This window comes from Panthera tigris, chromosome D1 (genome assembly GCF_018350195.1).
Source record: "Panthera tigris isolate Pti1 chromosome D1, P.tigris_Pti1_mat1.1, whole genome shotgun sequence".
Classification (NCBI taxonomy): Eukaryota; Metazoa; Chordata; class Mammalia; order Carnivora; family Felidae; genus Panthera; species Panthera tigris.
The window spans coordinates 67669509-67695562 of record NC_056669.1 but is presented as its reverse complement, the minus strand read 5'-3'; the positions used below and the strand labels follow the sequence as shown (position 1 = coordinate 67695562).

Sequence of the window (26054 nt, the reverse complement as noted above, 5' to 3'; positions counted from 1 at the left end):
ATGAGCTATTCACAAAAAGCTATCTGCTCTCTGAGCAAGTGTTGGTTGTCTACTTTCTCTAGCTTTGGTAGGTTGGTGACACTCTCAGCCATTTCAGTTGGTTTTTAAAAAAATTGTGGTAAAATGCACATAACATAAAATGTACTGTCTTAACCACTTTAAGTGTATAGTTCAGTACTGTTAATTACATTCACATTGTTGTGCAACCAATCTCCAGAATCTCTTTTCATCTTGCAAAACTGAAACTTTATCCCTTAAACAACTCTTGATTATCCCCCCTCCTACTTCTGACAACCACTATTTACTTTCTGTTTTATGAATTTGACTATCCTAGGTGCGTTAGGGAAGAGGAATCATACAACATTTGTCTTTGTTTGTGATTGGTTTAGCATAATGTCCTCAAGGTTCATTCATATTGTAGTATGTATCAGAATTTTACTCCTTTTTAAGGTGGAGTCATATTTCAGTGTGTGTATATGCCACATTTGTTTATTATTTCATCTGCTGATAGACATTCGGCTTGTTTCTACCTTTTGGCTATTGTGAATGACGCTACGATGAATATGGGTGTATAAATATCTCTTTGAGAACTTGCCTTCAGTTCTTTTGGGTATATACCCAGAGGTGGGATTGCTGGATTATATGGTATTTCTATTCTTAATTTTGTTTTAGGTGCCACCAGGCTGTTTTCCATAGCAGTAGCACCATGTTACATTCCCACTGACAGTTGTAAGAGTACCAATTTCTCTACATCCCCACCAACACTTATTTTTTCCTATTTCTTTAAATAGTAGTTACTCTAATGGATGTGAGGTGGTGTCTCATTGTAGTTTTGAATTACATTTCTCTAATGATTACCGATGTTGAGCACCTTTTCATTCGTCAGCCCTTGTGGTTTTGACTTCACTTATTTGGTGCCACAATCAGTAGCCCTCTCACTTAGTGATGCAGAGCCTGCCTGGTTACAGCTAGAATCAGTCTTTGCACCAGACTCATCTGCTTGTCTTTTAGTCCAGGGACCTTTAGTGCTTCTCTTTTCTGATGTCATGTAGGACCTCAGCCTGGCCCTCTTACAATGTGCCCTTTGCCTGTTAGAACAGCATGCCATCCTAGTGTGCCCAGAGGAGAGCTGGGAGAGCTCTTCTTGAATCCCGTCTGTTGCAGATCCATACTGAGGAGGAATCTTAGCTCATCCTGGTTGACTCTGAGGGAGCTGGGAACTGGGAACTGCCTTGTGATATGAATGTGTGAGAATTGGGAACCTCTCTGAAATGCGTTAGGGGCAGCAGTTGTGGTGGAGTGAATACTTTGATTATCTGCAGGTCAGCTGGAACCCTATTATCCCAGGCTGAGCTCATCTTGAAAGACTCAGTGGTGAGAATTAGAATCCCAGGGGACTGGATTCTTGTCAACACTCTATCAGGTTTTATTACTGCACATCTCACTCTACCACCAAACTCTTTCTCTCCCAGTGTCTGGATCAGCCCCTGCTTCTAGGCAGGACTGGGCATGGGCTACAGGCATGAGCCATTTTTCCATTCCAGTGGACCCCAGGTGGCTGGTGGTACTGATGCCACTCTTTTGCAGAGACTTGCTGCTCTTACCACCTCTTGTTTTGGGCTGCTGGCCCATTCATTAATTGATCAAGTAATTAAGCAAAATTTGTTGTGCATTTGCAGCATCCTCCATTCCAACACCACACACACACACACACACACACACACACACACACCAGCCTCTTCCTGTATGAAAAGTCATTACCTGTTCTCATTCCAGAGCACAGGGGTCTGGAAGAGGGCTGCATGGGGGAATGCAGCTATTCTCAGCCCTGCCTGCTTGTTAGAGTGCCCAGGAAACTGTGGGCATGCCCAACATACACCTGGTGCCAAGCCCCAGTCCCATAACTCTTGGTCTAATTGGTGATGGTTTTTATTTGGCAGTGCAAGAAGCCTGGGATATGTACTCAGGAGGACTGGTTAGGGTTAGACCGTCCATAGAGTTCTTTGACTTTAGCAAGACCCTTCTCCTCACCAGGCCTTCACTTTCAGATCTGGGAAGTGGGAAAACATCAGCCTCCTAAGAATGTTTACAGGCTTCAAGGAGGTAGTGAATGTGAAAGTTGTCTACAAACCTAAAGCTCTAGAAAGGTATTACCACTACTATTAGAGCTTGCTCTTGACCGCACACTTTCAAGGTTTTCATTATGTGCAAGAGATGATAGCCTGGAAACTGGATGACTCACCCCAGAGGATGGTGTGCTGCTAACTGTGAGCACATTTAAGAAGGAGGAGAGAGCCCACGTCCCAGGATTTTAATTAGGTAGGGACTCCACAGTCACAGAGCTATAACACTTTCCCCCTTTAAATGCAAACGACTTATTTCTAGGGGAAAAACTAAGGAGAATGTTCAGGAAAGGAATCTCTTAAGTAGAATGTGAATGAGGGAAGTGGCAGAGACCTTGGAAATGAATGAAATCCAAGGGGTTCTGTTTTTTAAAGCACACAGGACCATGACTGCATTTCGTCAACAAAATAGTGCTGCTTAAGGGCCAGGACCCCACAGGCAGGGTGAAGGCTCATGCTTTCCCTTGGGAAATGTCTGTCGGAAGTGTTCACTTTCTTCCACAGATATGTCTTCAGAAGTAAAAGAGGATTTCACAGGAAATAAAGTGTATTTCTGACAGACAGGTAAATGCCCCTCTGCGAAGGCAGTAATAACATATTTGTCAGGGAGGCCATGAATATCAAACTTATTTTTGATACAGATTCAATTGCTCCTTTAATCCCAAATAACCGCTCCATAACTTTATGAAACAGAGCAGCCTAAGTATAATTGCCAAAATGGGGAAGAGGCGAACCCACTGTTTTCTATCTTGAAAGGATTTAGTTTGCCTTTCGAAAGTGGTACATGTAAGAACAGCTCACAGCTAGTGTAAGCCCCCTCAGCTTCTCCCTGCTGCAGATCTTCTCGGAAACTGGCCATCTATCACACCCCCCAGGAGAATGGAAAGTACTTTTTTGTAATCACCACTATTCTCCCCAAAGTACACAGATTGAAACATCAAAAATTCATAGAATAATATATGTCAAAGATGGAAAAGATGCATTGGGGTCATGGATCCTGTCTCCAGTGGTCCAGACAGCAGAGGTAATGATCGTCCTTGACCCAGACAGCACCTCACACTTGCCTTAGAGTGTGTTGCACATCCATTTTTAGATGGAGGATGTTTATTCTTCCACATCTTGTCTCTGGTGTTCAAGGCTGTACTTACTCTAATAATTCCCTTTTCCTCCTCTCCAGATATTTCTTCTAGGGCTTTGAGACTCATGGATGCGCAGAAATAAGTCCATGTCAACTAGAGCCATGTGACCCATGTGTGGAGATTTAATTCATGGTCAGGGTATTGGGTGAAGGCCAACAGTAGGAAATCATTAGGAGATTCTAACAGCTGTGCCAGGGAGATCCTCATGGTCAAGATATTTGGATTAGGATAAGCAACACTGCAATTACTTTCAAATGTTCTTTGACCACTACTATATATTCCTGAAGTCTAATCTGTTGCCTTTCAGTGTGTCCTACACTCCTGCCTCAACATGGGCCTTTCTATTGATATTCTCTTCCTTGGCTATTTTTCTTGACATCTACGATGGCTTGGAGTTTCTACCAATAGCTTTACCCTACTTTGGTGTCCATGACTTGATACTCTTCTTGAGTTCCTGTTTTTGGCTTGACACTTCAGATGACTTATCTATTCACCTGAACCTGTCTCTAATCTGCACTTATTTATTTGGTATACAAATGAACAAATGAAGTAGTGACTGATTTCTACTGGAGTTATTGCTGTCGCTACTCAATTCCCTTGTTTGTTCTGTTGCCCTTCTCAGCATTCAGACTAGACCTTGGCCTTCAGGGAAAGGAGGTCATAGCTGAAATGGAAAGAAAAAAACCCACAGTGAATTATCTTGACATAAGAAGGTGGTTTGGAAAAGAGTCAAAAGACCTATACTCTGAAAACTGTAAAACGCTGATGAAAGAAATTGAAAATAGCACAAAGAAATGGAAAAACATTCCATGCTCATGGATTGGAACAACAAATATCGTTAAAATGTCTCTGCTATCCAAAGCAATCTACACATTTAATACATCCCTATCAAAAATACCACCAATATTTTTCACAGAGCTAGAATAAATCATTATAAAATCTGTATGGAACCACAAAAGACCTCAAATAGCCAAAGCAATCTTGAAAAAGAAAAGCAAAGCTGGGGGCATCAAAGTTATGGTATAACTTCAAGTTATGGGGACTTCAAGTTATGGTATAAAGCTGTAGTAATCCAAACAGCATGGTTCTGATACAAAAACAGACACATAGACCAATGGAACAGAATGGAAAACCCAGAAATAAACCCACAACTATATGGTCAATCGGTCTTTGGCAAAGCAGGAAAGAATATGCAATGGTAAAAAGACAGTCTCTTCAACAAATGGTGTTGAGAAAATTAGACAGCAACACGCAAAAGAAAGAAACTGGATCACTTTCTTATGCCATAAACAAAAATAAATTCAAAGTGGATTAAGGACCTAAATGTGAGACCTGGAACCATAAAAATTGTAGGAGAGAACACAGGCAGTAAACCTCTTTGACATCAGCCATAGCAACCTTTTTCTAGATATGTCTCCTGAGGCAAAGGAAAAATAGCAAACATTAACTATTCAGATTATATCAAAATAAAAGACTTCTACACAGCAAAGGAAATAATAAACAAAACTAAAAAGCAATCTACAGAATGGGGGAAGATATTTGCAAATGCCATATCTGATAAAGGATTAGTAACCAAAATATATAAAGAACTTATGCAACCCAACTCCCCAAAACCAAATAACAATAACAAAATGGACAAAGACACTAACAAACAGTTCTCCAAAGAAGACATCCAGATGGCCAACAGACACGTCAAAAAATGTTCATCATCACTTACCATCAAGTGAATGTAAATCAAAACTACAATAAGATATCACCTTGCACATGTCAGAATGGCTAAAATCAACAACAGAAGAAACAATAGGTGTTGTTGAGGGTGTGAAGCAAAAGGAACTCTCATGCACTTCTGGTGGGAATGCAAACTGGTGCAGCCAGTGTGGAAGACAGAATGGAGGGTCCTCAAAAAGTTAAAAATAGAACTACCCTATAATCTAGCAATCTCACTTCTGGGTATTTATCCAAAGAATACAAAAAGACTAATTCAAAGGGATACATGCATCCCTATGTTTCTAGCAGCATTATTTACAATTGCCAAACTAAGAAAGCAGCCCAAATGTCCATTGAATGATGAATGGATAAAGAAGTTGTGGCATGTATGTATGTGTACACACACACACACACACACACACACACACACACACCGGAATATTATTCAACCACAAAAATGAAAATGACATAGGTGGAGCTGGAGAGTATAATGCTAAGTCAGAGCCAGTCAGCAAAAGACAAATATATGATTTCACTTATATGTGGAATTTAAGAAACAAATGAGCAGGGGGAAAAGGAGAGAGAGAGGCAGAGAGCAATCAAGAAACAGACTATTTTTTTAAAAAATGTTTATTTTTGAGTGAGAGAGTGCACACACGTGCACACAAGCAGGGGAAGGACAAGAGAGAGAGAGAGAGAGAGAGAGAGAGAGAGAGAGAGAGAGAGACAGAGGATCTGAAGCAGGCTCCATGCTGACAGCAGAGAACCCAATGTGGAATTCCCGAACCATATGACAGGAGCTGAAGTCGGAGGCTTAACTGACTGAGCCACCCAGGTACCCTTAATTATAGAGAAAAAACTAATGGTTGCCAGAGGGGAGGTGGGTAGGGGGATGGGTGAAACAGGTGATGGGGATTAAGGAGGGCACTTGTGATGGGCACCAGGTGTTGTATGGAAGTGCTGAATTACTATATTGTACACTTGATACTAATATAACACTGTATGTTAACTAACGAATTAAAAAAAAAAAACTTAAAAAGCATCCCCTGCCCCCCCCAAGAAGAGAAATTGGATTGGAAGAATACTTGACTAGCCTGTTACCTTTTCTTCCTATTTCTACTAATAGAACAAAAGAAAAAAGAAAAAAGAAAAATCTCTCTACCTGAAGAGAGAGAAAAGTTGGGAATGAAGGAAGAGAATGTGTGCAGGTGAGGGCCATTGGGAAAAGCTCCTCAGGGTTAGCTCCAAGTTGATTATGAAGGGACAATAATCTCTAGAAGGTATGGGTGTTCTAAGAATTAATGGAATGCTAGCAGATGACAGTTTTTAGTAACTCCCATGATGCCATGGGGTGGGAATAGGAAGCTCAAATATGGGTATTAGGGGCAGAGAGGACCTTAGACAACCCTGCTGAGTTCCTGCTGCCCCAAGAAATGTGGGGGAGCAATTGTATTTTCTTATCGTTCTAAGATGGAGGTGGGAGTAGGCTGAGAGCATGTCAGAGATGCAGAAGATCCAGAAGATGCCTCTTAGTCAGGACCAGAAAAAGCACTTTTCAAACATTTGTTCTCTCATGCCTACTCACATTCACTTTGATAAAACAAGTCACATGACAGAATCCAAGTTGGGGACCGAGTGGAGGTGGGCTGGGAATATTTTTTGACTTTTTAGTGGGAGAAATTGAAATGTCACAATGAAAGGGAATGGGTCCAGGGAGGATGAAGAATTGGAGCTATTAATAGAATCTACTGGAGCAGGTAAGTGAGAAGAGGGTCAGGATGGAGCTTTGGGTAAGCCATTTTAAAGTGACTGCTATCTCAATTATGTTGGACCACTTTGAAGCCAGGCTTAGAGCTCAGTGTGGTGCAAAATGTTTCAGGAAAAGAACAGAATAGAATAACAGGATGATGATGAATGTACACAGGGCCAAGCATCTGGCTTACTCTTGCATTTCTTAATACCTCGGGATAATTGCAAGCATGATGCCCCCAGTTTAAATGTTGCATAAAAGTTGCTTAAAAAGTGAACTCATGTTTACCACCCTAGGGAATTTAAGATATTGGCTGTCATTGAGTTTTCCAAATCCATTGCTCTTGTATGGTTGAGCACGGTCAGTCATTCTACTGAAAACCACATTAAGGTACTTTTGGGTACTTAAAGATATACAGGCTATTGATATTTATATGCTATTCTATTGGTTAAATTTCTTGCTGGGAAATACCGTGTTTGGATCAACATACTAAGTAGAATCAATGTGGTGGTCAGCATAAATTGGGAGCCTGGAGTTCTGTAGTAGCCTTCTGTCAAGCCTCGTTCCTTTCATCCTTCTGTGGCCTTAGGCTCACTGCAATTTATTAGCCAGTCCTGACAGCAGGAATGAAATTTGTATTGTATTCCCCACTCTGGATGGAGCTTATTAGTTACCTATTGCAGAGCTGCTATTCCAGGGAGATTGTTTGCTGGTGAACATCTATGCCATAGCATTTCCTATCCCAGCCCTCTTAATACTTGTCTAATGAGAGCCTTTAGTTTATAGACCTTTTCACTGTCTGGGCAGTTGGGTGGCAAGTAGCAAGTAAAGGGATTTAGCAGTTGTATTTTCAAGATTTGTTTCTAAACTGCCCCACTCCATATCCCCACATCCTCTATCTTTTGCCTGTTTGTAGTCCAACCTCTTATATCCCTGCAATGTCTTTTCCTTCCACCCCATTTCTTTCAGCATTTGACCAAGCATGTCTTCTCTTGGCTCTCAGCTAGTCTTCTTCTGATTGCTTCAGGCATGGCCTGGATGGACTTGACATATTGGCATTTTTTTTTCCCAGAACGCTCACTCATGAAATACTGCATGAGCTTCTGCATATGGATGAGCCCTTGTGTATGTATATGTGTGTGTTGCTTCTCTGATTCCAGCCATGGAAAGACCATGGTCAGAAGACACTGAGGCTTCCAACTCAATCTGGAGCTCTGTTGAGCACGAGTCCAGTCAGAAAAAACAATGAAAACATCTTTAGTTCTTGTCAGTTTCTTTTTCCTGAGGAGTGGATAGACCTTTTTCTTGAGTCCTCCTGTAATTGGCTGGGGTCCTACTGTGAAAGATCTGATTGGCCACAACTTGATGCTGCTTCTACCTGTGTGTCAAGTGTCATCTACCATCAGAATTTCCTCATTTCAATTTTCTAAATTCCCCAACCACAGTCTCTTTGAATTCTAAGCTTTAGGTAATCCAGATATATCATCTAGACCAACCACTATAGCCAGGTTACTCCCCCAATGTCCAGCGAAATTAGTTCCAGCTTTATCTTTCTCTACTCTGTTTGTGTTGCTAATGTTCCTCACTCTGCCCCTCCTGGAGAGATGACACTTGGTAGAGGGATGATCAAGCTGGGACCATGACATTACCCCTTTCCTGATTTATACTCATGATTCTATCAATAACAGTAGTGCAAAGCTTGAGCAGATGCCTTTGGGAAAGAATCAGAGCTGCAGGTGGAGAGGAAATCTGAAAATAAAAGATTGCAAAATATTTTCTTAAAAACCCCAATCTACAGAGATGATCACTCTGTAACATTTACTGAAATGTCAGTGTTCTCTAAAGCTTTCAAATACCCATCCTGGTGATTAAGAAATCAATAATTAACATGCAAATCTGAAAGCTCTAGGCAAATTGAATATTAATTACTGACTTCATAAGTGGAGGCTGCTCAGCAGTATGAAAATAGTTCAGGATAATTAGGATTTAACAACCTTCAGACATAAAGAAAATAAATACAGGGTTCTTGATGAATGACTTTATTTTTATTTCATTATTGTATTGTAAACATTCTTGGGTTTTCAAAGACCAAGGAGAGACAGGGAAAGGCTGGTTTTGAATATTTAGTATATATCAGAGTGACAATTCCCTTCCCCCTCCTCCACTGAAATCCTTTGGGAATTGTCAAAGAGAAGTTAAGTTCTAAAGTCTAAGATTGCAAAGTGACCTGTGTTAGTTGGGAACCAAGACTTAAAAAATGACTGGGGTAGATGGTTAAAACATGTCACGAACTCAGATCATCTCATTGCTCCAAAATTCCTGTCCTGAATGCTTACCTGGCTGCTACTGCCTTCATTTCAAAATACTTTTCAGCTTCTGCTCTCATATTTCAGCCACTGTATTTCCGGGATCTTCTTGCTTCATCTCTCATTGGTCTGGGATCTTGCCTTTCCTGGCTCCACCTGCTCTTAGTTCCTGGCACTCACTCTTTTTTTTTTTTTTTTTTTTTTAGTGTTTATTTTTGAGAGAGACAGAGAGACAGAGTGTGAGCAAGGGAGGGGTACAGAGAGAGAAACAGAACCCAAAGCAGGCTCCAGACTCTAAGCTGTCAGCACAGAGCCTGACGCAGGGCTCAAAATCACAAACCGCGAGATCATGACCTGAGCCGAAGTTGGACGCTTGACCGATTGAGCCACCCAGGCGCCCCGGCCTGGCACTCACTCTTGATCAGTTCTTCATTTCCAGGCATCTGGCCCTCTGCATGGTTGGTATTTCCCGGCATCATTCCTGGGGCAATTTTTTTCTAAAAGTTTCTGTCTCTTTTGTGTCCAGTATTTGCTCATCATCACCACTTCAAATTTAACTTTTTAATAAAATTTTTGTTGAAAGGTCTTTCATACAAAAAAACACATAAATTTTAAGTAAGTTCAGTGAATTTAACCAAGGGAACATGCCCATGTAACCACTAACCAAATTAAGAAATAGAACATTAGCAGCACCCCTGAAGACACCCAAATCCACCTTCCAGTCATTCTTCCTACTCTCCTTAAAGATAAATATAACTTTGAATTTAACATTATATTCTTTTTTTAAAATTTTTAATCTTTATTTATTTTTGAGAGAGAGACAGAGTGTGAGCAGGAGAGGAGCAGAGAGAGAGGGAGACACAGAATCCCAAGCAGGGTCCAGGCCCTGAGCTGTCAGCACAGAGCCTGATGCGGGGCTTGAACTCACGAACCACGAAATCATGACTTGAGCCGAAGTCGGACACTCAACTGACTGAGCCACACAGGCACCCCTAATATCATAGATTCTTAAACTTGTTTTTGCTCCCTAACTGTATAAATAGAATCATCCAATATTCTTTGTGCCTTGCTTCTTTCATTCAGTTTTATGTCATGAGATTCAACAATGATGTAGCATATAGCAGGATTTCACTCATTGTCATTGCTGTATTCTGTTGTAGGATACACTGCAGTTTATTTGTCTGTTGTATTATTGATGGGCATTTAGATTGTTTCTACCTTTTGATGTGGTACAACAAGAAATATCATCCATTGACAATGGGAATACAAATGGTACAATCTCTTGAGAAGACATCTTGCCAGATTCTTGTGAAGCTGAGTATAGTGTCATCATATGGTTTGGCAATTGGCCCCTATGTATTTACCTAATGTGTGGTGTGAAAACATATGTCCACATAAAAACCACTAAGAACATATATAAAGCATATTTATTAACAAAAAAATATTCCAGGCAAAAATCTGGAAGGAACCAAGATGTCTTCTAATAGGTAAATGACCACCAAGTGAGACACAGTATGTGAAGACACTTGAGGTACAGGTGGGCTGGAGGCACAGGGTAAGGAAACACACACATTTAGACAGAGGCTAGAGAGAAAGTCAATGAAGACACTGGTTTTCTAGATGGAGTAGAGGCACACAGAATGTAGACAAGCATGAGCTGGTATAGGCCAACCAGCTAACAGGGGTTAGACACACTTGCGGGATGGAATGGAGATCAACAGAGTGAGGCGTTTGAAGTCCAGTATCATATATAAGAACAGGAAATAGGCACTGATGGAGAGATAAGTGCTACAGACACAGGGGAGAGTGACGGAAGTTGCTTAACATGGATTTTACAGACAGGAGATGGAGACTCATGTGGGTTGGGATGTGCTGCAGGAACAAAGGAAAAACAAAAAACATGGTAATGCTGCATCCTAGGAGGATGGGCGGATCTACTCCCCATCTTCCTCCCTGGGCCAGGTTGATAGGTTAAAACCTGGTGGGTGTACGTGACAGGAGTTTTCCTAAATTTTGCCATTCTTGCTCTTTTCTTCCTGTAGAGAACCTGGCCTGTCTAATAGCAATAAAGACTGAATTACTAGTGCCATGTATTATGCAGTGCATGTTATATAGAGAACCTGGCCTGTCTAATAGCAATAAGGACTGAATTACTAGTGCCATGTATTATGCAGTGCATGTTATATAGACTAGTAAAGGGTTAATAAATAAGCACAAAGAAAAAATCAGTTTTTTAATACACTAACAATGAACTATCCAAAAAAAGAAATTAAGAAAACAATTCCATTTACAATAGCATGGAAAAGAATAAAATACTTAGGAATAAACTTAACCAACGAGATGAAAGGCTCATACACTGAAAACTATACGGCATTGATGAAAGAAATTAAAGAGGATGCAAATAAGTAGGGAGACCTCTTGTGTTTATGGATCAAAAGAATTAATATTGTAAAAATGTCTATATTACCCAACATGATCTACAGATTCAATGCAATCCCTATCAAAACGCCAATGACACTTTTTACAGAAATAGAAAAAACAGTCCTAAATTAGTATGGAACTATGAAAGACCCTGAATAGCTAAACTACTTTTGAGTTAGAAGAGTAAAGCTGGAAGAATTATACTTTTTGATTTTAAAATATATTACAAAGCTACAGTAATTAAACAGTATGATACTGGCATAGACATATAGACCAATGGAACAGAATAGAGAGCATAGAAATGAACCCACACATATACAGTCCACTGATCTTCAATAAGGATGCCAATAATACACAGTAGAGAAGGGATATTCTTTTTAATAAATGGTCTTGGGAAAATTGGATATTTACAAGCCAGAGAATGAAATTGAACCCTTTTCTGGCATCATACACAAAAATCAATTCAAAATGGGTTAAAGACTTACTTGTAAGGCCTGAAACCATAAAACTTCCAGAAGGAAACATAGGGAAAAAGCTTCTTGACATTGGCCTTAGCAATGATTTCTTGTTTTTGACAGCAGAAGCACAGGCAGCAAAAACACATATAGACAAGTTGGATTACAGCAAACTAAAAAGCTTCTGCAGAACTGAGAATCAATGAAATGTAAATGTAATCTATGGAATGGGAGAAAATATTTGCAAACCATATATCTTATAAGGGGTTAATGTACAAAATATATAAAGAACTTTTGCAACTCAACAGCGGAAAAATGAATAACATGATTAAAAACAAGAGGAGCTCCTGAGTGGCTCAGTCAGTTAAGCTTCTGACTTCCGCTCAGGTCATGATCTCACAGTTTGAGTTCGTGCCCCACATTAAGCTGTCAGCGCAGAGCCTGCTTTGGATGCTCTGTCCCCTTCTCTCTCTGCCCCTCCTCTATTTGTTCTCTCTCTCTCTCTCTCTCTCTCTCTCTCTCAAAAATAAGGAAGCATTAAAAAATTTTAAAAAGCCTTGGGAAAAACACTGAATAGACATTTCCCTAAAGGAAATATACAAGTGGCCAGTAGGTATATGAAAAGGTGCTCAACATTACTATCAAGGGAATGCAAATCAAAACCACAATGAGATATCACCTCATATCTGTTAGGATGGCTATCATCAAAACCAAAAGATTACAAGTGTTGCAAGGATGTGGGGAAAAAGAAACCATTGTGCATTGTTGGTAGGAATGTAAATTGGTGCAGCTACTACTGCAAAACAATGTGGAGGTTCCTCAAAAAATTTAAAAACAGAATACCATGTTATCTAGCAATCCAACACCAAAGGAATTGCAATCAAGATCTTAAGAGGTATCTGTACTCCCATATTCACTGCAGAATTATTCATGATAGCCAAGACATGAACACAACCTAAATGTCCATCAGTGGATGAATGGATAAAGAAAATGTGGTAAAATATACAAGAGAATATTTTTCAGCCTTACAGAGAAGGAAATCTTGCTATGTGCAACAATGTGCATGAAACTAGAGGACCTTATGCTAAGTGAAATAAGCTGGACACAGGATAAAGACTATGTGATACCACTTATATGAGCAATAAAATAGTCAAACTCACAGGAGCAGAATGTAGAATGGTAGTTGCTTTGGACTCAGGACAGGGGAAACAGGAAGGTATTAGTCTAGGGCACAAAGCGGCAGTTATACAAAATGATTAAGACCTAGGGATCTCTTGTATAGGATGGTACCTAGTAGTTTACAAAACTGTATTATATAATTAAACATTTGCTAAGAGAGTAGATTTTAGGTTATGTGTTTTTATCATACAAAAAATAAAGAGGACAGTAGGCAACTTTGAAAGGTGGTGAATGTATTTGTGGCATAGATTGTGGTGATGGTTTCATTGGTGTACACACTTATTTCCAAATTTATTAATTTGTATACATTAAATATGTACAGCTTTTTGTATGTCAGTTATAACTCAATAAAGTTGTTTTTTCCCTTGCCTTCCTCCCAATCTTAGGGAGAAAGCATTCAGTCTTTTACCATCTAGTAGAAATGGTATAGTAGGTTTTTTGTAGATGTTCTTTATTAAGTTTAGGAAATTCTCCATTCCTAGAGTTTTTTTTGTTTGTTTGTTTGTTTTTGAGAGCTTGTATCATAAATAGTGATGAATTTCGTTACAAACTTTCAATTGTGATCATGTGATTTTTTCTTCTTTGGCCTCCTATAAATATGGTGGATTACATTGACTAATTTTTACATATTGACCTGCTTTGCATTCCTAGGATAAACTCTACTTGGTCATGGTGTCTACTTTTTTTTATATATTGCTGAATTTATTTCCTAATATTCTCTTAGTAATAATATTTACATCTGTATTTATGAAAGATATTGGCTTATAGTTTTCTTTTTTTGCACTGTCTTTGTCTAATTTTGATATCAGGATGATCTTGCCTTCTTAAAAGAGTTGGAAAGTATCCCCTCCTCTTCTATTACTTAGAAGGTATTATGTGGAATTGGTGTTAAAGTTTTTTCAAATATGGGGTGCCTGCGTGGCTCAGTCAGTTAAGCATCTGACTTTGGTTCAGGTCATGATCTCATCTCACAGTTCATGAGTTCAAGCCCTGCAGCGGGCTCTGTGTTAACAGCTCAGAGTTTGGAGCCTGCTTTGGATTCTGTTCTCCTCTCTATCTGTCCCTACCCTGCTTGTTTGCACTTGCATGCTCGTTCTCTCTCTCCCTGTCTCAAAAATAAATAGATAGATAGATAGATAGATAGATAGATAGATAGATAGATAAATATTTTTGGTAGAATTCTTCAGTGAAACCATCTGGGCCTGGAGGTTTATTTTCAGAGAATTTTAAAATTACCAATTCATTTTCTTTAATTGTTATAGAACTAGATGATCTACTTCATTTTGGTAGTCATCTTTTTAATGGCTACAGGATCTGTAGTGGTGTTACATTTATTTATGCTTTGTTATTTGTTTTTATGTTTTTATTTCTTGATCAGTTTGATGGGGATTTATAAATTTTATTAGCCTTGAAAGAACCAACTTTTGACTTCGTTGATCTTTTCTATTGCATGTTTATTTCTTCATTTACCATCATACTATTTTCTTCCTCTTGAGATATTTATTTTGTTTTTTCTTAACTCTTGATATGGATGCTTAGATTAATCAAATTTTCTTCTTTTTTAATATATCTGTTTTAAGGGTATAATTTCTCTCTAAGCATAATTTTAGCTGTATCCTACTGGGTTTGCTATTTCAGGTTTTTATTATCATTTAGTTCAAAATATTAAAACTTTTCATTAAGATTTCTGACAAATTAATCAATTTTTATTAGTTTAAAAATACGTAATTCTGCTTGTAGTTTTGGGAGATACTTTGCTGTGTATGGAATCTGGGCTGGCAGTTAATTTATCTCAGCACTTTGATGATTATTTCATTGTTCTCTAGCTTCCATCCTTCAGTGTACTGTTTTTGAGATTCATTCATGTTTTTTTGTATATCAGTTTATTCTTTTATTATTAATATTTTAAGTTTTTATTTGTTTATTTTGAGAGACACAGAGACAGCATGAGTGGGAGGGGCAGAGAGAGGGAGAGAGAGGATCCTAAGTAGGCTCCACACTGCCAGCGCAGAGCCTGACATGGGACTGGAACTCACAAAGCATGAGATCATGACCTGAGCTGAAATCAAGAGTTGGATGCTCAACCGACTGAGCCACCCAGGCACCCCTTTTATTATTTTTGAGTAGTATCCCATTGCATGGATATACCACAGTTTGTTTATACATTCATCCATCTATGGACAATTGTGCTGTTTCCTGCTTTTGGCTACTATGAATAAAGCTGCACAAATCTTACGATGACATGTTCCATGAAGGCAAATGATGAGCAATAGAAGGGAAAGAAAAACTAGCTGTAGCAGGGCATGGGTGAATTGGAGGATTTGGGTGTAGACCTTGTCAAAGGAGGGAGGATTTCTGGTGGGCATGGCAGACCTCACTCTGGATCTGCCTTCATTTGGGTACACAGAGCTTGCCTGAACTTTGTTGGTTGGACCCCACTATCTCTCTTACACATTTTTGCAAAACCAAATTGTGTGCAATCTCTTGAACATTCTATACTCTGTCACATCTCTCTGTTTTTTAATATCCTGTTCCATTTATTTATTTATTTTTTAACTTTTTTTTTTTTTTGAGAGCTATCTGTGTTCTTGGAACTACTTTAGGTGCTGAGTACAAAAAGAACTGAGTGTTTGGGTTTGCTGAACCACAAAATCATTGTACCCTCAACTTCCTCCACCCTGTCCTTTTCCTGACATTTCCCCCAGGGAGGATTCTCATGTGTGACTCATCGGGGCTTTGATGCAATCGGGGTTTTAATGCTGGAGCTGCAAAAGTTAACTGAGTCATCATTCGGTTAAGCGGCCGACTTCGGCTCAGGTCATTATCTCACGGTCCGTGAGTTCGAGCCCTGCGTCGGGCTCTGTGCTGACAGCTCGGAGCCTGGAGCCTGTTTCAGATTCTGTGTCTCCCTCTCTCTGACCCTCCCCCGTTCATGCTCTGTCTCTCTCTGTCTCAAAAATAAATAAACGTTAAAAAAAAAAAAAAAAGAAAAGTTAACTGAGTCATCATTAACAGAGGAAATCTCAGGAGGCCACCCTGTCTGCACAGTCAGAATGGGGGTTGGACTTTTTGGCTTTCTTTTGGCCCTATGAACAGAAGATGCAAGATCAGGGAAATAGGTGGCATCACTTTGGTTCAGCCTGGGTGTTTCTCTGAACAAGCAGGACAGACTTTGACCTGTGAGGCGAGCACAGGGTGGTGTGCTGGGTGGTGAGTCCTGCGGACTATAACCCTGTGTCTGTGCTGGCCTGCAGAGTGAGCCTGATGTTCTTCATTGAGAGAAGAAAGGAATGAAGGAAAGTAACAGCCACAAGAAGCTGGAGAACTGGTCCTTTCGGGCACCTTCTGTGTTTTAACTGTTAGTGCAACTGGGAAAGCCAGATTTTTTCGCTCTCCCCATTTAAAAGATTTTTTGGGGCACCTGGGTGGCTCAGTTGGTTAAGTGTCCAACTCTTGATGTAGGCTCTGGTCGTGATCTCACGGTTCATGAGTTCCAGCCCCATGTTGGGCTCTGCGCCGACAGCACAGAGCCTGCTTGGAATTCTCTCTCCCTTTCTCTCTACCCCTACCCCACTCATGCTTTCTCTCTCTCTCTCAAAAGAAATAAATAAACTTAAAAAAAAAAAAAAAAGATCTTTAACTGTTCGGGCACCTGGGTGGCTCAGTCAGTTGAGTGTCCGACTTCAGCTCAGGTCATGATCGTGCGGTTCCTGAGTTCGAGCCCCACATGGGGCTTGCTGCTGTCAGCGGGGAGCCCCCTTGGGATCCTCTGTCCCCGCCCTCTTCCCCCCCATCCCCTGCTCGTGCTCTCTCTCAAAAATAAATAAACATTAAAAAACAATAAAAAAAAATGGAAGGATTTTTAACTTTAAAACTTGAGGCAATCAAGCTTTGGGGGGTTGGGAGAAGGGTGTTCATGAACTCATCCAAAGCCACATGGCTAAGAAGTGGCAGTCAGGACACAAACTCAAGTCCAGATACGTGAAAGCCGGGGCTTTTTCACCATATCAAGCTGCCTAACTTACTGCTGGTTGGAGTGTATTGTGAGCTGGAAGCTGAACTGGAATTTGGCTGTATTGCCTCCTTCCTATTCCTCAGGTTGTAAAAACACATGTGAAGAAGTTGGGGAGAGCAGTATCTCCCTGCGAGTCAGTGAGCCTGCTGAGCTGGTCACTGGGGTGGAGCCAACAGCCATGCCCCACACACAGGCGTGTGCTTGGTGTCTGAAGGGGAAATGCTGCAGGAGGCGTGGGTGCTCTGCCCCCCTTTTCCTCAGTTTCCTTATCTGACCAATGACTTAGGGAGGAGACTTATCTCAGAGAGGGCCACTTTAATTATGCGTATGAACGAGACACTGCTGGAAGTGCCTGTCCCGGATTATTTATGAAGACGGAGAGGAAAGAGGCTTGGAAATAAGGGCTTGTAGAGAAAAGGAACCAGGTGACACAGAGGCAAGGGGAAAAAGAGTGATTGGAGGGGGCAAGGGTCAGAGACAGAGGCCAGGGCTGCTGTTGCTGTTGGGGTGTGGGGTGGGGGCATCGGTATGGTCAGGGGGGAAGGCAGCCAGGAGATGCCGAGTGAGCAGCATGGGCACGGGCTGCTTCCTGGCATGACTGCAAACCCGTGCGGCTGACATCTCAGCTTCGGCTGAGCAGAGACACATTTCTGTCGATGCTCACGTTCAAGTTGACCCCAGCTGATAATGGAATGGCCTTCTATCTGCTCTTATGGTTCTGGCATTAGAGAATTCTACAAGGGAAGCTAATTTCACACCTGCCTGACACATAAAACACAACTGTCTTGTGGGATTCTGTCCTTTTCAAGTGGCCTTCCACATACATCCTCTGGGACCTTCCTTTGCCCGTCATGTTTTTCCTCTTTTTTTGTTAATCTTAGCTGTTTCCTCTCTTCAGGTGTCTTCTCTCCTTACTTAACAACAACCACCTCCCCTTTCATAAGCTTGCTTAACCTCTTTCAGCCCTGATTTACTCCAATGTCAAAGTGGAGCTAGTGCCGTCTCCCTTGCAGGGCTTCGTGAAGTGGAATAAGGTGGTACTGGAATGCATGGCCAGCTCGAAGGAGGTTTCAATTGATGCGTCTGTCTTTCCTTCCTTCTTTCCTTTTCAGTCTTCCTTCTAAACCTGTGCTATTCAGAAGCATAGCCATTAGCCACAGGAGGCTACCGACACTTGAACTGTGGCTGGTCCAATCTGAGATGGGCTGCCTCTGCGAGACGCATCATGATTGCATATTTGTACCTGCAAGCCCCGTTGCTTATTCTTGAAACTCCGGCTCTGGACTCATGTTTGAATCCATCTACATCATCTTGATTCATATTGCATGGATTTCCTCCTGAGATACATCCAAAGCAGATTTTATATATGCAACATGGCATACATATGCACGTACACACACACACACCCCTATACATTTAAATAACATAATTCATATACCATATGAATAACAGATTAATAATGAATAACATATTAAATAACATAATTCATATACCATACCATATACCATATACCATAAACTCCATACCTTTAAAGTATACAATTCAGTGGTTTTTCACATACTCAGAGAGTTGTACAACCATCACAGTGATCTGACTCCAGAACATTTTCATCACCCTCAAAAGAAAACCTGTACCCATTCTAGTTGCTTCCTATCCACACCGCACCCACACCCACACCCCACCCCGCCCTGCTACCTTTCCCAGCCCCTGGCAACTATTGGTCTGCTTTCCGTCTCTCTGAATTGACATATTCTAGATATTCCATATAAATGGACTTATACAATATGTAGCCTTTTCACATGGTTTATTTTTATAATCTCTACATCTGGTGATGATCTATGCAGCCTATTTTGTGTGATGCAGTGACAAGCAAGTGCATGGAAACTTTATTTATATACATGGACCCTTGTGACCACTTTGGGAACTAGATCTTGTCTCCATTTCACAGGTGAGGCACCTAAACTGCAGAGAGGTTATAGAGCTGGCCTGTGGTCACGTAGCTCTTAAATGGAAAAGATGGGACTGACACCCAGCCTGCTTGATTTTTTTCTGATCTCCTGTGTTAAGGTACAAGGGGATCTTTTCAATCTTTTTCTCTCCTCTAAACCAAGCAGAGTATCTGACACCCATGTACATATTTGTGAAATGGATGAATGATCCAGGCAATTAATCAGCTGAGATACCAGGTGGTAAGGAGAGGTGAGTGGCCTCTGAACCCCAGGTGTTAGCTGGCCAGACCTCAAGCTGGCTGACGCTGTTGCTGACACTGAGCACAGGCCCAGCAGGCCCCACCACCTCTGCTATGGAGTACGTGCTGCCTGCATGCCCTGGGGATGCCCTGCCGTCAATCCTGCCTCTCCTCCTCCCTGGGCCATTAGTGTGCCACTGGGGTGCAGAGGCGAAACTGCTCAGGGTCCTCTTGGGGTCTTCACGCTCCAGGAAGACAACTTTATACAAATCAGGATAGATGGAAGTAGGAACCCAGTGGTGACTGGGGTTACCCAGAGTAATTTAAAGTATGAATTGATTTCTCAGCTGGAGACAGTGTCGATGTCCTGCTTCTCACTTGTGCTTCATTGTGCGTATTATCTCATGTGGAAAATTAACAGGCAAATTAACCCCTGTGCACAGCCCAGTGACTGGAGAAATAGTGTTCCTGTTTGGAATGCAAAATCTTGGGGTAGGAAGGAGGCTGACTACAAGGCCAGGGCAGGCGGCAAGACCCATATCACAGATATCTAGGAATATCTTCCAGGCTACACATGGGCACATCACCCCTAAGGGCACTGGAAAGGGAACACTATGTCACTCACTGACATCTGTGGCTGTATGGTGGCTGCAGTGTGACAGCTGAAAAAGAGAGTGAATTGCATGCAGACAAGCCAGATTATTCAGAGCCCCATCCACTAGTAGGAGTGTCCTCTTTCTCCCAGAATTCTGGAAACAGCTTATTTATTATGTTTTTGATGGTCTCTTCCCAGTTGTTTGTGGTGTCATCTTCTGGCTTCTGATCATATCACTTTATGTTTTTAATTTTTAATGTTTTTTATTTAGTTTTGAGAGAGACAGAGACAGAGCATGAGTAGCATGAGTGGCATGAGTGGAAGAAGGGCAGAGAGAGAGAGAGAGAGGGAGACACAGAATTCAAAGCAGGCTCCAGGCTCTGAGCTGTCGGCCCAGAGCCTGAGGCAGGGCTCAAACCCACGAACCATGATGTGACCTGAGCTGAAGTCGGACGCTTAACTGACTGAGCCACCCAGGCACCCCTGATCATATCACTTTCTTAAACCTCTAGTGCAAAAGAGGTTTGCATTCTGCTGGTCTGCCCTTCCTTACAAACCCCTACCTCTCCCAGTTCATCTTGTACTGTTCTTCTCTTTATTCTGGACACACTCCTTTTTCATCTTTCCTTGTTTCATTCTGTCTTAGAGTCTTTGTACACAACAATTTTCTCTGCCTTGAATACTTGTCCCTTACTGTTTCTCTGGCTAAAGTCCACCCAGTTTAAATGTCACTTCCTTGGGGAAGCATCTTCTGATTTCATGCCTCCCACCTTAAATCATTATATGGTTTCAATTGCCTATATTTCTCTAGTAATAGCATTGTCAAAACTGCAATTAAATAATTAGTCTGTAATTAGTTGCTTAATGACTGTCTTTCCTGATATACTGTTAGCTCTAAGAGATTAGACTGTTGGTCTTATTCACCTTTGTATCTCCAGTGTCAAGCACATTGCCTTGGATAGAGTAAGTACTCAAAAATGTATTGGATGAATGAATAGTGCTTTTTTTTTTTTTTTTTTTTTTGGCCTTGGCAGTTGATTCTTTCTGAGATTTAAACTTGGCATTTCCAGGAAAAACTTACTGATTACTAAGGACATTTAGTCCTGGAATCACATTATAACCTAAGGTGCCACAAGGTCTAATGTTGGTACCATGTCACATGCAAAGAAGCAAAGTTCAACACCAGAATAAAGTTTCCTTCCATTTCTAGCTCATTTTTTTTCTCTGCCCTGACCCCCTACTTCCTACATTTTATTAGGCAGATTGACTTAATGCTTTGGCTTCTTGATTGAACTGAGTGTGTAATGACAGTTCCTGTCCACCAGCACTTTGTAGATTGATTAGTTAGGAGGCTTTTTATATAGCCCAACCATGAGATTATGGTAACTTGGAAACCAATGAGGCAGACACATTTAAGATATTGTCTAGATGGTAAAAATCGATAAGAGGTCCCAAGGACATTGGGGTTGGCATCCCACATCTGTGTCAATCTAGGTGATTAGTCCAAGTTTTTCTTGGTAATTTCATCCTCCTCCTTTCTGGGGATTACTTTTAAAACAATAACGTGACTGATTCTGAGACATAAAAAGTCCAATAGGAGCTTTTGGGCAAAAAACAAATTCCCTCTTAAAGAGAGAACTGCAGAGGAAAATATCACTCCTTTGCTGGATGTGAACAAAGAACTTACTCTCTGACTGCTGTCTCTCTGACTACTTGCGTCTCTGACTATTGCTGCTACCAGAGTGGAGGGACAGCCATGGGAAGACAGGGATATAGAAAGAACTTGAGCTCTTGCTGACATCACTGACTTGCTGATTGTGGTCCTCTGAGTCCCACCCTGCCTAGAATTCTGGATACATGAGATAATAAACTTTCTCCGGTATTTAAACCATTTGGTTGGGTTTTTCAATATTTGCAGCAGAAATCATTCTGCATGATTCAGTGGGGGCAGTGGTAGCTCAATGGGCAGAGAGGTGCTTCTGACTTGCTGGAAGCTTTTTAGTAGCAGGGACTGTGGGCTGACAACCTCATGTCTCTTCGTTACCTTGTAGGGCTGGGGCTTCCAGTGTCCCACCTGACCTGTTCAGGGATGGTGCTGAGGCAGCAGGTGGGGGTCTCACTATCTCTAGTTGGGAAGGGGTGGAAAGTGGCCCAGATCAAACAGTAAATAGTGTTCTTCACTTTGGGATTTCAATCTGCATTGAAATAGGATGGTAACTACTGATTTATTATATACCATATATATATATATGTGTGTGTGTGTGTATATATATATATATATATACACACACATATATATTTACATTTATTTATTTTTGAGAAACAGAGAGAGACAGAGCACAAGTGGGGGAGGGACAGAAAGAGAAGGAGACACAGAATCTGAAGCAGGCTCCAGGCTCTGAGCCCAATGTGGGGCTCGAACTCATACTATGAGATCATGACCTGAGCCGAAGTCAGATGCTTAACTGAATGAGCCACTCAGGTGCCCCTCTTATATATGATATTTCGAGAAATCTTCCCCCAATACCATGTTACAGTAACAGTAATAGAAATCCATATGGAGGAAAAGGCAGAAAGAGTCTTCCATTATCCCACAACCAACACAAATTGTTTTCTTTGCCCATGCTTCCTTGAAATTCTTGTCCATTTTCATGCAAAAATGTACAGAATAGTGATCATAGCCCAGGCATCATTAATTTTTTTTATTGAGGTATGATATCCATGCTGCAAAGTATATCTGTGTCTGTATAGCTTGATGATTTTTCACATGTGTTCACTTTTGTAATCGTCCCCCAGTTCAACATTTAAAACACTTGACTGGGTATCATTTTGTAGTTTGCCTTTTGAATTTAATGTCATAGCAGAATCATGCTACCCTGCTGTTTATCCTAAGCATTTTTTTAGTATGCTACATGGTCTTCATACTGCTGGCTGTTAAAGGCTGTAAAAATTCAATCAGATGGCTGCACCACAGATATCTGAGCCAGCCTACATCACTGGGCATTAAAATTGTTTAAAGTTCTTCCAGATCATAAATAATGCGTCAATGATCTGTACAGTTAAGGTCAGAAATTGGCAGCCTGTAGGCTGGATACTGCCCACACACCCATTTTGTTAGGTTTGCATGGTGTTGCCATGCACAGTACTTTTAAGAGTATTTGAGTTTTGTTGCAAACTCAAAACTTGAGGGAGCTCACATGGAAATGTGGTTTTCTCACTTCCTTGAGAGAGCAGAATGTCTGATCACGCAGGTCACATTTCTAGCAGTGGCAGTGATATGGGGGTAAGAAGGAGCTGCTCTCATTGGAAGGGGCATATGCTCCCCAGTTGACCACAGTCCCTGTGACTCCCAGTTTGTCCTTCTATCAGGCCTGTTCACTAATTAACAGCATCTGTCTGGGTCCAGTAGACACTTGAATTTGCTATCCCTGGCATATGCCTTCTTTTTTCTTGATGCTTATAAAGATGTCATTTATGCACGAGGTTGCTGATAACCCCAAGGAAATCGCAAATGGAAGCATGTTCAGAAGAGCAGAGTGGAAGAGAATGTGACTGTTGTATCCAAGGTACCTAAGTGGCAATCATTGCTTGTGACTTTGCCCAGTCACGTTCTCTGCATCTTAATTTTCTCAGGCTTCAAGCGAGAACAACGACCCCCACCTCTTGGAGCAGCTGGGAAGATCTAATCGTGCCTGGCACACAGTAGGCAATTAATAAATATTGGCTAAGTAAAATAAATCTATTGAAAATTGTTTTTTATGGTTAATTTAAACAATTCTAGTTCTTGAATAGCATTCAAGAGGTCTCCAGAGATACCTATAAAGATTTAATAACAGCAACAATAGTAATGATAAGTGGATAAGATTTAATAATGTGTCTGAGTGTCTGAAGAGTGACCTTAATATTTGGATTTAATTGAGATGGTAAATTAAAGATGTTCAGTACTGTTCCTCCATACTAAGGAGGTTAAAATGGGAGAGAGTCCATCCTTCACAATTGTTATTTGAGCTGATGTGTCTGTAGGAGGATCATGAGTGCCACCTGCTCAGTTTGGCCTTTTGTAGTTGATTTTAATAAGTCTGGAGATTTGCTGGGGGGGAAACGATGGGGGGGGGTGGAGAATCTCTACTAGTATATACAAAGTCTTGACTCCAGAATTTTGAGGGCATGAAGTATTGACCTTGGTAAAATAAACCTTTCCTAGAAGATAATTTTTCTTTTTCTTAGTTCATGGTCCCACCACCTCCTGGAAAGCCAGGAACCATCCTTTTCTTCCTCTTCCACATCAAGTCCATCAGTAAGTCTGTCAATTCTCCTTTCTAAATGTCTCACCATTCAATTTACTTCCTTTCCTCTAAAAAGACACCTCCCTCACCTAAGTCACAATGCAGTCTCCACACAGCAGCCCGGGTGATCTTTTAAATATTCAACTCACAGCACATCACCCTACTTCTTAAAATTCTTCCATGACTCCTGTTTTACTTCAAATAAAATCCAAACTCCTTATCATAGCACACAAGGCTCTGCATGATCTGTCCCCGGCCTCCTGTCTAACTTCAACTCATACAGTGTACTTCCCTTGATCATTGTATTCCAGCAGCACCGATCATCTTTTACATCAAATTCTTACCTAGCTCAGAGACTTTGCATATGCTTTCTCTTTGCTTGGAATCACAGCCCCTGCTATACCTTCCCCATCTATCTTTGTAAGGTTGGCTTCTTCGGGTTTCAGGTTAAAAGTCACATTTTCCCCCCATTTAAGGAGGGCTTTCATTATCCTTTCTTTCTCCCCCCCCCTTTTTTCCCAACGTGGGGCTTGAACTCAGGACCGTGAGCTCAAGACCTGAGCTGAAATCAAGAGTTGGATGCTTAATTGGCTCAGCCACCCGGGTGCCCCATCTATTATCCTTTCTTGCAGTATACTATGCCTTCATACCCCTCCTGCACTCTCTAGTGATTTTGCTTCTCTGTCTCCCCAAACTAATTGGCTGTCTGTCTCCCCAAACTAATGTAAGTTTCATAAGACCTGAGGCCATACCACTCTCACTTACCAGTTACATGTCCAGACACTAGCACATTGCTGGGCATATAGTAAGCATCAATAAGTATTAATTGAATGAAAGAGAGAGTGGGTGGATGTAACTGTTGTGAAAATTCAGTATAGTCTCAGGAAGGTTTTTCTAGAATGTGAAGACCAGTACAAGCTTTAACTTAACCAGGTAACCAGCATGTAACATGTATTTAGTATTACCCACAGAGGAAAATGTTCCAAAGGATCTGGAAAAGTTAAGGGCCAGAGACCAAGATATTGTCAGTTTTTCTCTAGCACTGTCCAGGGGAGGTCCTGGGTTCCAGACCAATGTAAATTTTTCTCTGAAAATTAATGGCTCAGCATTTGATTTATCAATCAGTGTCTTGTAAGTTTGGTAAGCATGAATTAGAGGTCCTGATTAATTCTGAGGGAGTTGACAGATCTAATCAGTGAGGGTCTGATGCCCCTGGGTCGTGCTCAGCCTGATGACTGACCCAGTTTGGTTCTGACCCAGCTCTCACTCTGCTCTCACTCCGGATGTTTGGCTTTGGTCCTGCCTAGTCTCTCATCACTTTCTGACCTTGGCCCCTCTTCTTCTGAGCTTAACCTCTGTATACCTAGATAAAATAAACTCAATGCACACATTTCAGATTTACAAACTTTTAATCCAGGATATATCTTCATATCAATAAACTGAAATTAACTTATTTTTAGGTTTAACATCAGGGACACATTAAGACAACGTAGCTGGCAGCCTCTGCTGGTGAAGTGTGATATTATAACCCAGCTCCTATTAGATGTTAGAAGTACCCAGGTGAAAAAATAGGAAGAAAGCAAAGTTCTGGGAGATGAAGTAGGACTCTAGGACTGCTCAGATGTAGAAGAATACTGAGTTCTGAAAGAGAGAAACAAGAAAGAATTAGTCAAATGAAAAAATCTTCAAGAGAGAAGTAAATTTCTAAATGTGGGGAGTATCCTTAGGGTCAGGGCCAGCTAGTTTCTTTCCATTTATCTGGGAAATATGGAGGAAATTACTCTTCCTGACTCCATTTTCAGCTTCCTGATCTGGATTTAGTTACTATTTCAAGATCGCAGGCACCTTGTCCTGGGAGCTCTTGCTGTGATCTGATAACTTATAGCTCAT

General features: G+C 41.0%; 1 pseudogene; it reads left to right on the top strand.

The window, feature by feature from the left end:
• Window positions 1-6326: 6326 nt before the first annotated feature.
• The window catches only part of LOC102962352, a 67483-nt pseudogene continuing 47755 nt past the window's right edge, over window positions 6327-26054 (top strand).